Consider the following 8653-nt stretch of genomic DNA (forward strand, 5'->3'; position numbering starts at 1 on the left):
GATTTGTTAAGAAGTGGACAAACTACAGGGAAGATGCATTGTCCAGGAACTCCAAATAGGAGAAATAGATTCACTATTTAAATCCTTAGTAAAGCTGAGGAACAAAGAAAAACGAAGAATACAGAGTATACCCTGTAACTGGAGAGTATGTCCAATAAAGATGTCCAGCTAGCATTGATATCAAAGATAATTATTTTCATCTCTGACTATGATGTGTTGTGAAAACAAAGGCTCTGATTATAGGCTAAAACCTCTGTCCCTACCACTGCTTCCTTTGAATATTAACAATCCAAACAGCCATAATAATAATAATAAAATGTGTAAATAACATATTTGGAGGTAACAAATATTGGCTATTCTATTCCCAAAAGCTAAATTAAGACCCATGAAATCAGGAAAAGTTGTTATGATTCACATTTAACACATCACAGTGTACCTGAACATCAGCTTCCAGACTAGGCACTATTATTGATAACTTGGACATATAATTTACTTGAATAAGTCATCTTTCATTTCACAAATGAACTTCTGATTTTAGAAATCTTGTAGTATTAACCTTACATTTTATGGGTTAGACATCTCAGAACTTCAGATAAATGATTAATAGTATTCATTTCTGGAGTTTTCACTGTCCCAGACCAGTGAATACTATAATAAGTGAATATGGAATAAGAATTAATAAGATTCATGTAAGGGTGATGACTTGAGACCCTGTTGAGAAGTTGCTGAGATTTTTACACTGGTCTTAATTAGGCCATTGAATGATGATTCTAGATCTTTGTGGACCTTGGACTAAGGGGAGTGATTTCCTTCACTAATGTGCAGTCTTCATGGTGACCCCAGGGTAGTAATTGTATTTTGTTCTTTCTCAGGTCTCCTTTTAACCAATGTGTGAGGAAGAAATTTCTGTTGCCTGTCAAAATTTCCATCTCTGAAAGACTGGGCGAATGATTTCTCTCACTCCCCCAACCATAACTAGAGACCCTCAATTCTTTCTGCTAGCACAAAGAAACTCCTCATCACCTCCCACAAAACATATTTGTGTGCCTTTCATTTCAATCCAACTATGATTTATCAAGAATTTTTATTTATTTATTTATTTATTTTAATTTTGTGGTTGTAGATGGATAGCATGCCTTTATTTTATGTGCTTACTTTTGTATGCAAAACTAAGGATCCAACCTGATGCCTCACACATGCTAGGCAAGTGCTCTGCCAAGAGCCACAACCTCAGCTCTTAATGAGTATTTAGTTTGTCTCATATACCGTGTTGAGCAACTCTCTTCTTTGAAATATGTGGTCTGTGACTCAGGATTAAGCTCCTTCAGTGTGAGAAGTTGGAATATGGCACATCTTCTCAGACTTGAAGTCTTTCTGAGTGGTAATTGTAAGGAGATTTGCTCAGAATAACTGAAAGCTCCATAGCTCTTTCCTGAAAACTTAAATTTTTCTCGAATAGGTGAAGGATAATGAGGTACAAGGAGAAAAAGAAATTGTCTCCTATGGCACATACCCTTGCTAGGTAGATATTTTCCACCTTGGAGGTAGAGAGCTAGGAATAGAATGTTGATAATGAATAATGCATGATTAGACTAAAAATCCCCACCTTTCAAAGTAGAGGGCCTCTATACAATATTCATATTTGTGCTGTATACCAAAAAGCTGGTACATGAACTTGTAATGCCCATTCACTGAGAAAATTAGAGATGATGAAAGCTACTATGAATGAAGAAGAAAGCTCTTCCTGCAGACTCCAGGTTAATAACCTATGATATAGAAAGTGCTTGCTGCATTTAAAAGACTCTTATAGAGAAACTTTAAATCCTCTAGATTTCTGCATAGCCTATGTAGGGGGGCACTGAAATAAATGATTCAAGAAAATGAGTCTTCTATTAATTCCTATGATCAAAAAACAGTATCCAAAGTGGAGTCAAACTTCAGTACTGGTTCCACCTGGAATCTTCCTGGTATTGAAAACAAATAAATAAAAAGGAAGCACTGAGACCTCTGGCATGGTGGAGTGATGAAGTCACCAAATCTTCTCCTCCCTAAAGACACTATAAAACTGTCCAAAATCTTCAAGAATCATCATTTCAGTGCTCTGGAAATTGATTAAAGACTTACAGAAAACTAATAAGCATTTATTCATGAAAAACTACTCAAAAATACTTTGCTAGGGGAAAGAAGCTAAATGAAAGATCTTGCATATTATATAATTTATTTTTTATGATATAACCAGAAAAGGAAAATCCATAGAGACAAAACAATTTGGTGGTTGCTTGGGGCCAGGATAGAACAAGCATTGACTCCAAAAGGGCATGAGGGAAACTTCTAGGGTGATGGAAACATTTTAATATTTGGTGTGGTGATTAATGATAACTCTATAAATCTACTTAAAATTATTAAATTGTACATTTATAATGGTTACATTCATTGAGGTACATAAATTGTTCCTTATTAAAATTGTATAAGTTTTAGAAAGATGAAGAATATCAGAGCTTCAGAGGAGGAAAAAAGTGCATTTCCTAAGAAAACAAATGTATAATACAGTGAGTAAAATGTTCAAATTTGTATTGTGATAAAATACACATAACACAAAATTTGCCATTGTAACTGTTTTTAAGTGCACATTTTAGGGGCATTATATTGATATTGTTGTGCAACCTATTCATCTTCAGAGCTCTTTTATCATGCAAAACAGAAACTGTGTGTACCCATTAAATAGCAAAACCTATTCTCTCCTCCTCCCTAGATCCTGGTAATCACAATTATACTTTCTATCTCTAAGAAGTTGATTATTTGGGGCTGGAGTTGTGACTCAGTAGTTGAGCCCTTGCTTAGCATGTATGAGGCCCTGGGTCTGATCCTCAGCACCACATAAAAATAAACAAATAAAGGAATTGTGTCCGACTACAACTAAAAAATGAATATTAAAAAAAAGTTGATTACTCTAGGCATAATTTTCCAATTGTCTCATAAATGTCAAAGATAAAATTTTCTTTTATAGATGTAAATGCAATCTATTAATTAATTATTGCTAATGTTTTTAGATATGATAATGGGATTTTCTCCATTATATTCTGGAATATATTTTTGCCTTTTATCCATTTTGCGTTTCTAAATTCTGTCCATGTATCAAGGCCCAGTCACTCACTACCTCCTCCTGAAACTCTCTAATCTTGCAGACTAAAAGTTATGACTGCCTTTCCTCTGTTCACTTCTAAAGAGACAGTGATATATTATTTACGAAAATATCTTATCTCTCCTACTATATCACAAGCTCCTTGACATATGTCTTCTTCTGTCCTGTCCAGAACACCTAAGAATCATGTCTTGCAAGAGTGCTTCTCAAAAATAAAGTTCCCTACCCAACAACATCACTATCATCTGGGACCATGTTAGAAATGCAAATTCTCAGGCCCCAATCCATTCTCAGCAAATCAAAACTCTGGCAATGGGTTTCTGTAATCTGTGTTTTAAAAAGCCTTCTAAGTGAGTAGGATGCACACTGAAGTTTGAGAGTCTTACTCATAGTAAATATTCTGTGAGTTATCTATAACATAGGAGCACCGCTATACAATATCAAAGCATCATTGTGAAGGAAACTAATAGTGCTGCTCAATGGACAACACTGTTGGGTCCTTTAGCAATCCAAGAAAAAGTTTATACATGTATAGGTCATGATCATTTCTAGAGAAGAGTACATAATGAGACTAATGGAGAGGGTACCTGGAACTATGTAGCAGGATCATTTATTATAGTGTCATTATGGAATGCCAATATTCCTGGGATGCTAGCCAGAATGGAGGTAATTATTTTCTGAAAGTCACTAGGGTCTAAACTCAGTCTGAAATAAATCCATTTTACATTGCAAGGTGACACTGGAGAGATCTCAAAACCAATTTATTTTAGAGAAGGTAGATAAGTTTGTGGTAAAAGGATAATGACCATGCAGAGACATTAAAGGTCAATGCCTCTAAGGTCTATTTTTGTTTGCTTCCACTGCTTAGGTGAAACAAGCTAAAGTCAAATCTCTCTGAATGATGTGGGATCATAGCGAGCACTATAACTCAATGATGAATGGCTCATTTCAAAATGAGAATATACCTTGTGGTTATATAATATTTGGTGTTGCAAAATATATTGAAGAAATTCTAGCCTCTGTCCCGCATGTTGCAATCTAAGTAAAACAGGCAAGATTTACTTAAATTAAAACCTAGGGGTACTACCTGCATGTCATCTCAGGTACTCAGGAGATTGAGGCAAAAAGATGACAAGTTTGAGGCAGGCCTGGATAACTAAGCAAGACCTTGTCTCAAAATAAAACATAAAAGAGGACTTCAATGCAGCTCAGTGATTGATAAAGGGCTTGCCCAGCATGTGAGAGGCCCAGGCTTCAATCCCAAGTACTGTTGAGGGCCACAGCCAAGACGGGATGACGCATGGCATTCTTCCAGAAGGGAGTGGTTGAGAGATGACACCAGCGAGCCATTGAGATGATGATGGTTATATGATGGTTATGTATTCAGTTGTATATTTTATAATTTTTTCCTACTTCTACTCTAATGAGAATCTCAGAGTTGGGATTCAGTTCCATTTTTACAAAATATTTGACAAGATAGTAATAACTCATATTAATTACAGCTAATATTCTTTGAGTATTACAATGTGCCTTGGGTTTACAACAAGGGAACAGAAAGGAGGTTCTAAAAGGAGGGATATGAAACAGCCTGCATCTATGGAAAAGAATAAAATAATACAAAATCCAAATAAGGCAAGCAAGAAAAAATGCTCTAATGCAAAAATTGAGAAAGTGGCATAAGGAAAGGTCAACTCCATCTAGGAGGCACAGGAGGAACATACACATCTTGTATCAAAGGAGGGAAGAATTAAGACAGAACTTCTCAAATCTGATATGTATTGGCACCATACATATCAGCTTATTGAGATGTGTGACTCATTCCCAAAGATTCTGGTTCTGTGATCCAGAGTGGGCCTAGAAATGTGCATGCAAGTGACAGGAAGCAGATGATATCACTATGAGAAAGAAAACTTCAAAAGTTAGATGAGCATAGAGGGAGATCTGCCTTCTTTTGAATTTCAATCTAGGTAGCTTGACTGTCCCTTTGTTCCATCATCTGGTGAACTGATTTGGGACACACCTGCCACTCTAACAACCTTGCCCTTGGAAGGACTCAGCTTGGCCAGCAGGCTCTATTATTGGAGAGCAAAGCTCTACTGTAAGATTATTAGTACCAGAAAGAATTAAATTCCTATGGCTCCCTCCTGCATGGCCCACATAGGATAGGTACTGGGGAACACCATCAACCCAAGCCATATCAACTCTGGTGGCAGATGACAAACTGAGGAAGACTAAAGAAATGCTCAAGAGATTTACTGTAGGAACAAGTCATAAAATACATATAAGTGCTGAATAATGGTTCAGCAATAGGAGGGGTCAAGTATTTTCATTTTTTAACTTTTCCATGAATTTCTTTGAATTTTACTTTTGTTTTATAATTATATAAAATATTTACGTGGTCTTAAAGCCAAATCTATGAAATAAGTATATTCAAAAGTCAAGTTTGTATCCCTATTCCCTCTACTCGATTCTCTTCCTTTCCTTATAATTAACGTTTTTTTTTTAAATACCTTTATTTTATTTATTTATTTTTATGTGGTGCTAAGGATTGAACCCAGTGCCTCATCTGTATTCGACAAGAACTCTACCCTCAGCCCTATAATTAACTTTAAAGGATATTAAAAATTGTTTTATCCTTCTATTCTTTTTAAATATAAGTAAGCAATTTTTCAGATAAATATTATATGCACTTTTCTCCACCTGAAATAAGCTTTCATGGTCTGGCCACTTTATAATATTACCTCTAGAAAGATGCATTTCGAATTTGAGTAAGCATTAGCATTTGCAGCCAGCACTTTTCTTCATAAGTTAGTACTCAGATTGAGGGGTTTTTTTTCTTTCCCAATAATTGATTCATTTAATAAACATTTATTGAATAACTACTGGGCTCAGGGAAAGTTCCAGATTTTGCAGTATCTAAAGCTCTTCTAATACTAATGGCCTTTCTTTAATAAGAATGTTATACAATTATTAATACACTCTCAACTCCCTGCAGCAACCTGCCATCTCAGGGGCCTATGCAGCTTTGCTAGCTTCACAGAACATCAGTCCCAGCATGGACCAGAGCTCTGTACTGTGCTCATGCCTGGTACACGAAGCAGACATGAGCCATACTTATACTGTGATGCAAGAGAGAGAGATTGACTAAATAAGTTCAAATTAAACATGCAATTACAAATTGTGCTTGAATCTATAATGGACTGAATTTTCTCTTTCCAAAATTGTTGTGTTGATGTCCTGAACCTGAGAATGTCACTATATTTGGAGACAGGGTACCTAAAGAAATGGTTAAAGTGAGACCATTTAGGTAGATCCTAATCCAATATGACTGTGCCCTTATGAAAAGAAGGGATTAGGACATCCTAATACACAGAGGGAGGAGCATGAGGAGACACAAGAAGACAGTCATTCACAAGCCAAGGAGAGAGACCTCAGAAGAAACCAACCCTGTTGAGGTCTTGATTGTGGACTTCTAGACTTCAACTTTTATGAAAAAATAAAATGTTGTTGTTCTAGCCATCCAGTCTGATACTGTGTTATGGCAACCCTGGCAAATGAATACAACCCCCACTGAAAAGATTTGTCAGAGGAGTAGTGAGGATCTGGTCTGAGAAGGCAACTCTGAGGGTATCTATAGAAGCTGAGATACGAAAAGGCAAAAAATGATGAACTTTGAAGAACAAAAAGATTTAACATATTCTGCTAAAGGACAAAAGGAATCGAGGTGCTTTTGCTTCAGTTAATTATCCTACAGTCTACAGAGCCAGATATTCCTCAGGAGACAGTCTTTCTAAATTAGCTACATAAGATGAAAAGCTAATGTGCAGCCAACTTCATCACAGTCCACAGACCCTGAATTGTTGAATGAGCATGAAGTTTAATTTTTAATTGTAAGACAAAATGTATTTGAGATTATTCACACCCTGATTTAAGGACAAGACACTTCTGAAGAAAATGAATATTATGAATTATGTAGCTTAAACACTTCTTAGAAAAAGTATAAAGGGAAGCTATGTTCTTCCTCATGGCTCATTAAAGAGATTACTGAAATTATAGGACCTGAATATGTAAAATAAAAAGTCAGAAACACTGATCTGATTGGTCAAGGCTCATGCTTCTTATGAATTGTTTTAGTATAGTGATTCTGTGCCCTGATTCTACATTGGACTCACTGGGGAAGTACTTTTATAATTTCAATGCCCAGGTTATATCACCAGAGATTTAATTGATCTGGGATGAGACAAAGGTATGCACTTTTAAAAAGGCACCCAAAAGATTTTAATGGTCAGTCAACACATATCTTCCAGGTAAGACACCAGATGCCAGTAACAATGATGTGGAAAATTATAAGACTCAACTCCAAGAGAAGTTCAAGGTGATATCCACAATCTGTGAAGAAGGTTCTAGTGAAGGAGGCTGTGATTAGCAAAGACCACAATCTTGAAGGTGACAGGGACCTTACCTAGATCCACCTCTGCCACTTAATGGGTCTTAATTACTTTCACGCTAACCCTCCTAGATAGAATTTACTAGCTCTCTAGAATTTTCATCTCACTCTGACGGAGTCCAGGGATCTCTGGGCTGCCCTTCTTTCATTCCCAATTTACATATTTGGGTATGTCCCATTTCTACTGAAATATTTGCAACAAACCATATTCCAGATTGGTCAAAAGCCCTTTGAAGTCTCTTTCTATGTTTCTCACAAGGGAAAATCTCCAATTCTCTCAACTGTATTTTCTAGTCAATGAAAACCACAACTCATTATGAATATAATGTTTTAAGTTAACTGTATGTAATAAATGTCCAAACACATTTATTTTATGTAAGTGACATTAACTTCTGTCTTTTTACCTCACAGTCATAAAGCGACACATTTTCTTTCAGATTTCATATATTCCATACATTTCCTTCCCTGTTCCATATATATTTCATTCTTCTCTTTGGACGATAAATACCAAACTCTTTTTTATTTAAATGTCTGATCAGAAAATAATGTCATATCATATAAAATTTTTATGCCCAGATATTTACTCTACTGTTTTCTTCAAAGACTCATTAAATAGTCAGAGAGTCACAGTCTAACTTAAATTAAAATGCATAGCTTTAAGGGCTATTTGACATGCAATAATTATTTGCGTTGTCTTCTAGCCACACACAGAAATTGCTAATGTCTGCTCTTGAAGGAAATGAACTGTATTAAAAATATCAAACAAACATGATCCAACTGTTCACACAAAAGGGAGGTTGCATAAGAAAGTCATTGTGCTTCTATCCAAATTTCCCTTCAAATTGCCACAGATCAGCATGTACTTTACCTCTTTTCCACCAATTAAAAACATGGATAAGTGAGCTTTTCAACAGAGGAGGACCAACAGGCCTTCTCCACAGATGGTCAGCATCACATGTCATGGTAATGGCTCAACACACCACAAAGATGCCTATATAAAATCCACGGGATTCAGAGCACTTCAGCTTCAATTGCTCTATGTTTGGAACTGCCTTTTCTTCAAG

Source organism: Ictidomys tridecemlineatus, chromosome 7 (assembly GCF_052094955.1).
Source record: "Ictidomys tridecemlineatus isolate mIctTri1 chromosome 7, mIctTri1.hap1, whole genome shotgun sequence".
Taxonomy (NCBI): Eukaryota; Metazoa; Chordata; class Mammalia; order Rodentia; family Sciuridae; genus Ictidomys; species Ictidomys tridecemlineatus.